Source organism: Mustela putorius, unplaced genomic scaffold (genome assembly GCF_011764305.1).
Source record: "Mustela putorius furo isolate JIRA1106 unplaced genomic scaffold, ASM1176430v1.1 tig00003859_pilon_pilon_pilon, whole genome shotgun sequence".
Lineage (NCBI taxonomy): Eukaryota > Metazoa > Chordata > Mammalia > Carnivora > Mustelidae > Mustela > Mustela putorius.
This window is the reverse complement of record NW_025422011.1, coordinates 26,297,389-26,303,607: the sequence shown is the minus strand read 5'-3', so window position 1 is coordinate 26,303,607 and position 6,219 is coordinate 26,297,389.

Below are 6,219 nucleotides of genomic sequence, written 5' to 3'. Positions count from 1 at the left end.
TTTCTGCAGCTTTGGCAACCTCTTAGGATTTTATTCTCTCATTCATATATTCTTACGTGGATAAAATGACAAGGAAGAAAAACTCACCACAAAAAAAAGAACAAGCAGGAGTACCAATGGCTATGGACCTAATCAATACAGACATTGGAAATATGTCAGAACTAGATTTCAGAATGATGATTTCAAGGTGCGGGCTGGGCTCAAAAAAGGCATGGAAGAGATTAGAGAAACCCTTCTTGGATAAATAAAAGCCCTTTCTGGAGAAATGAAAGAACTAAAATCTAACCAAGCTGAAATCAAAAAAGCTATTGATGAGGTGCAATTAAAAATGGAGGCACTTACTTCTAGGATAAATGAGGCAGAAGAGAGAATTAGTGATATAGAAGACCAAATGACGGAGAATAAAGAAGCTGAGCAAAAGAGAGACAAACTACTACTGGACCACAAGGGGAGAATTTGAGAGATAAGTGATACCATAAGACAAAACAATATTAGAATAATTGGGATTCCAGAAGAAGAAGAAAGAGAGGGGCAGAAGGTATGTTGGAGCAAATTATAATAGAGAATTTCCATAATATGGCAAAGGGAACAGGCTCAAAATCCAGGAGATGCAGAGAAACCCCCTCAAAATCAGTAAAAGTTGGTCCACACCCCATCATCTAATAGAAAACTTACAAGTCTTAGTGACAAAGAGAAATTCCTGAAAGCAGCTCGGGACAAGAAGTCTGTAACATACAGCGGTAGAAATATAAACTGGCAGCAGACTTATCCACAGAGACCTGGCAGGCCAGAAAGAACTGGCATGAGATACTCAGAGCACTAAATGGGAAAAACATGCAGCCAAGAATATTATATCCAGCTAGACTATCATTGAAAATAGGAGAGATCAAAAGCTTCCAGGACAAACAAAAATTAAAAGAATTTGCAAACACAGAACCAGCCCTACGGGAAATATTGAAAGGGGTCCGCGAAGCAAAGAGAAAACCTAAAAGTAGTAGACCAGAAAGGAACAGAAACAATATACAGTAACAGTCACCTTACAGGCAATACACTGGCACTAAATTCATATCTTTCAATAGTTACCCTGAATGTAAATGGGCTAAATGCCCCAATCAAAAGACACAGAGTATCAGAATGGATTAAAAAACAAGACCCATCAATATGCTGTCTACAAGAAACTCATTTTAGACCCAAAGACACCTTCAGATTTAAAGTGAGGGGGTGGAAAACAATTTACCGTACTAATGGACATCAAAAGAAAGCTGGGGTGGCAATCCTTAGATCAGATAAATTAGATTTTAAGCCAAAGACTATAATCAGAGATGAGGAAGGACACTATATCATACTTAAAGGGTCTGTCCAACAAGAAGATCTAACGATTTTAAATATCTATGCCCCTAACATGGGAGCAGCTAACTATATAAACCAATTAATAACAAAATCAAGAAACACATCAGCAATAATACAATAATAGAAGGGGACTTTTACACCCTCCTCACTGAGATGGACAGATCATCCAAGAAAAAGATCAACAAGGAAATAAAGGCCTTAAATGACACACTGGACCAGACAGACATCATTGATATATTCAGGAATTCCATCCCAAAGCAACAGAAAACACATTCTTCTCTAGTGCACACAGAACATTCCCCAGAATAGATCACATCCTGGGTCACAAATCAGGTTCTCAACCAGTACCAAAAGACTGAGATCATTCCCTGCATACTTTCAGACCACAATGCTCTGAAGCAAGAACTCAATCACAAGAGGAAAGCTAGAAAGAACTCAAATGCATGAAGGCTAAAGAGCATCCTACTAAAGAATGAATGGGTCAACCAGGAAATTAAAGAAGAATTGAAAAAATTCATGGAAACAAATGAAAATGAAAACAAAACTGTTCCAAATCTGTGGGACACAGCAAAGACAGTCCTGAGAGGAAAGTATACAGTGATTCAAGCCTTCCTCAAGAAACAAGAATGATCTCAAATATACAACCTAACCCCACACCTAAAGGAGCTGGAGAAAGAACAGCAAAGAAAGCCTAAGCGCACCAGGAGAAGAGAAATAATGAAGATCAGAGAAGAAGTCAATGAAATAGAAACCCAAAAAAACAATAGAACAAATCAATGAAACTTGGAACTGGTTCTTGGAAAGAATTAATAAGATTGATAAGCCCCTGGCCAGACTTATCAAAAAGAAAAGAGAAAGGACCCAAGTAAATAAAATCATGAATGAAAGAGGGGAGATCACAGCCAACACCAAAGAAATACAAGAACATATTCTGAGAAAGAACATATTCTGAGCAACTTATACACCAGCAAATTTGACAATCTGGAAGAAATGGATGCATTCCTAGAGATGTAGAAACTACCAAAACTGAACCAGGAAGAAAAAGATAACCTGAACAGACCCATAACCAGTAAGGAGATTGAAGAAGTCATCAAACATCTCCCCACAAAGAAGAGCCCAGGGCCAGACGGCTTCCCAGTGGAATTCTACCAAACATCTGAAGAAGAATTAATACCTATTCTCCTGAAACTGTTCCAAAAAATAGAAATGGAAGGAAAACTTCCAAACTCATTTTATGAGGCCAGCATCAATTTGATCCCAAAACCAAACAAAGACCCCACCAAAAAGAAGAATTAAAAACCAATATCCTTGATGAACACAGACGCGAAAATTCTCACCAAAATACTAGCCAATAGGATCCAACAGAACATTAAAAGGATTATTCACCACAACCAAGTGGGATTTATTCCAGGGCTGCAAGGTTGGTTCAACATCTGCAAATCAATCAATGTCATACAATACATTAATGAAAGAAAGAACAAGAACCATATGATACTCTCAATAGATGCTGAAAAAAGCTTTTGACAAAGTACAGCACCCTTCCTGATCAAAACCCTTCAAAGTGTAGGGATAGAGGGCACATACCTCAATTTTATCAAAGCCATCTATGAAAAACCCACCGCAAATATCATTCTTGATGGAGAAAAACTGAAACCTTTTCGGCTAAGGTCAGGAACATGACAGGGATGTCCATTATCACCACTGCTATTCAACATAGTACTAGAAGTCCTAGCCTCAGCAATCAGACAACAAAAAGAAACTAAAGGCATCCAAATTGGCAAAGAAGAAGTCAAACTACCACTCTTCGCAGATATGATATTATATGTGGAAAACCCAAAAGACTCCACTCTAAAACTGCTAGAACTTGTATAGGAATTCAGTAAAGTGTCAGGATATAAAATCAATGCACAGAAAGCAGTTGTATTTCTTTACACCAACGAGACAGAAGAAAGAGAAACTAAGGAGTCAATCCCATTTACGACGGCACCCAAAACCACAAGATACCTAGGAATAAACCTAACCAAAGAGGCAAAGAATCTATACCCAGAAAACTATAAAATACTCATGAAAGAAATTGAGGAAGACACAAAGAATTGGAAAAATGTTCCATGCTCCTGGATTGGAAGAATAAATATTGTGAAAATGTCTATGCTACCTAAAGCAATCTACACATTTAATGCAATTCCTTTCAAAGTACCATCCATCTTTTTCAAAGAAATGGAACAAATAATTCTAAAATTTATATGGAACCAGAAAAGACCTCGAATAGCCAAAGGGATATTGAAAAAGAAAGCCAAAGTTGGTGGCATCACAATTCTGGACTTCAAGCTCTATTACAAAGCTGTCATCATCAAGACAGCATGGTACTGGCACAAAAACAGATACATAGATCCATGGAACAGAATAGAGAGCCCAGAAATAGACCCTCAACTCTATGGTCAACTCATCTTTGACAAAGCAGGAAAGAATGTCCAATGGAAAAAAGACAGCCTCTTCAATAAATGGTGTTGGGAAAATTGGACAGCCACATGCAGAAAAATGAAATTGGACCATTTCCTTACACCATACACAAAAATAAACTCAAAATGGATGAAGGACCTCAATGTGAGAAAGGAATCCATCAAAATCCTTGAGGAGAACACAGGCAGCAACCTCTTCGACCTCAGCCACAGCAACATCTTCCTAGGAACATCGCCAAAGGCAAGGGAAGCAAGGGCAAAAATGAACTATTGGGATTTCATCAAGATCAAAAGCTTTTGCACAGCAAAGGAAACAGTTAACAAAATCAAAAGACAACTGACAGAATGGGAGAAGATATTTGCAAACGACATATGAGATAAAGGACTAGTGTCCAAAATCTATAAAGAACATAGCAAACTCAACACCCAAAGAACAAATAATCCAATCAAGAAATGGGCAGAGGACATGAACAGACATTTCTGCAAAGAAGACATCCAGAGGGCCAACAGACACATGAAAAAGTGCTCCATATCACTCGACATCAGGGAAATACAAATCAAAACCACAATGAGATATCACCTCACACCAGTCAGAATGGCTAAAATCAACAAGTCAGGAAATGACAGATGCTGGCGAGGATGCGGAGAAAGGGGAACCCTCCTACACTGTTGGTGGGAATGCAAGCTGGTGCAACTGCTCTGGAAAACAGCATGGAGGTTCCTCAAAATGTTGAAAATAGAACTGCCCTATGACCCAGCAATTGCACTACTGGGTATTTACCCTAAAGATACAAACGTAGTGATCCGAAGGAGCACGTGCACCCGAATGTTTATAGCAGCAATGTCCACAATAGCCAAACTATGGAAAGAACCTAGATGTCCATCAACAGATGAATGGATCAAGAAGATGTGGTATATATACACAATGGAATACTATGCAGCCATCAAAAGAAATGAAATCTTGCCATTTGCGACAACATGGATGGAACTAGAGCGTATCATGCTTAGCGAAATAAGTCAAGCGGAGAAAGACAACTCTCATATGATCTCCCTGATATGAGGAAGTGGTGATGCAACATGGGGGCTTAAGTGGGTAGGAGAAGAATCAATGAAACAAGATGGGATTGGGAGTGAGACAAACCATAAGTGACTCTTAATCTCATAAAACAAGCTGAGGGTTGCTGGGGAGAGGGATGGTTGGGAGAAGGGGGGTGGGGTTATGGACATTGGGGAGGGCATGTGCTTTGGTGAGTGCTGTGAAGTGTGTAAACCTGGCGATTCACAGACCTGTACCCCTGGGGATAAAAATGTATATTTATAAAAAATAAAAAATTAAAAAAAGAAATTGAGGAAGACACAAAGAATTGGAAAAATGTTCCATGCTCCTGGATTGGAAGAACAAATATTGTGAAAATGTCTATGCTACCTAAAGCAATCTACATGTTTAATGCAATCCCTATCAAAATTCCATCAATTTTTTTAAGGAAATGGAGCAAATAATCCTAAAATTTATATGGAACCAGAAGAGACCCCAAATGGCCAGAGGGATTTTGTAAGAAAAAGCCAAAGTTGGTGGCATCACAGTTCCAGACTTCAAGCTCTGTTACAAGCTGTCATCATCAAGACAGTATGGTCCTGGCACAAAAACATACACATAGATCAATGCAACAGAATAGAGAGCCCAGAAATAGACCCTCAACTCTAGGGTCAACTAATCTTTGACAAATCAGGAAGGAACGTCCAGTGGAAAAAAGACAGTCTTTTCAACAAATGGTGTTGGGAAAATTGGACAGCCACATGCAGAAGAATGAAACTGGACCATTTCCTTACACCACACACACAAATAGACTCAAAACAGATGAAAGACCTGTGTGAGAAAGGAACCCATTAAAATCCTTGAGGAAAACACAGGCAGCAACCTCTTCGACCTCAGCCACAGCAACTTCTTCCTAGAAACATTGCCAAAGGGAAGGGAAGTAAGGGCAAAAATGAGCTATTAGGGCTTCATCAAGATCAAAAGCCTTTGCACAGCAAAGGAAACAACCAACAAAACCAAAAGACAACCAACAGAAATGGAGAAGATATTTGCAAATGCCATATCAGATAAAGGTCTAGTATCCAAAATCTGTAAAGAACTTATCAAACTCAGGGCGCCTGCGTGGCTCAGTTGGTTAAGCAACTGCCTTCGGCTCGGGTCATGGTCCCGGAGTCCTGGGCTCGAGCCCTACATTGGGCTCCTTACTCAGGGGGGAGCCTGTGTTTCCCTCTCCCTCTGCCTGCTACTCCACCTGCTTGTGCTCTCTCTGTCTGTGTCAAATAAAAAATAAATAAATAAAAATTAAAGGAAAAAAAAAGAACTTATCAAACTCAATACCCAAAGAACAAATAATCCAATCAAGAAATGGGCAGA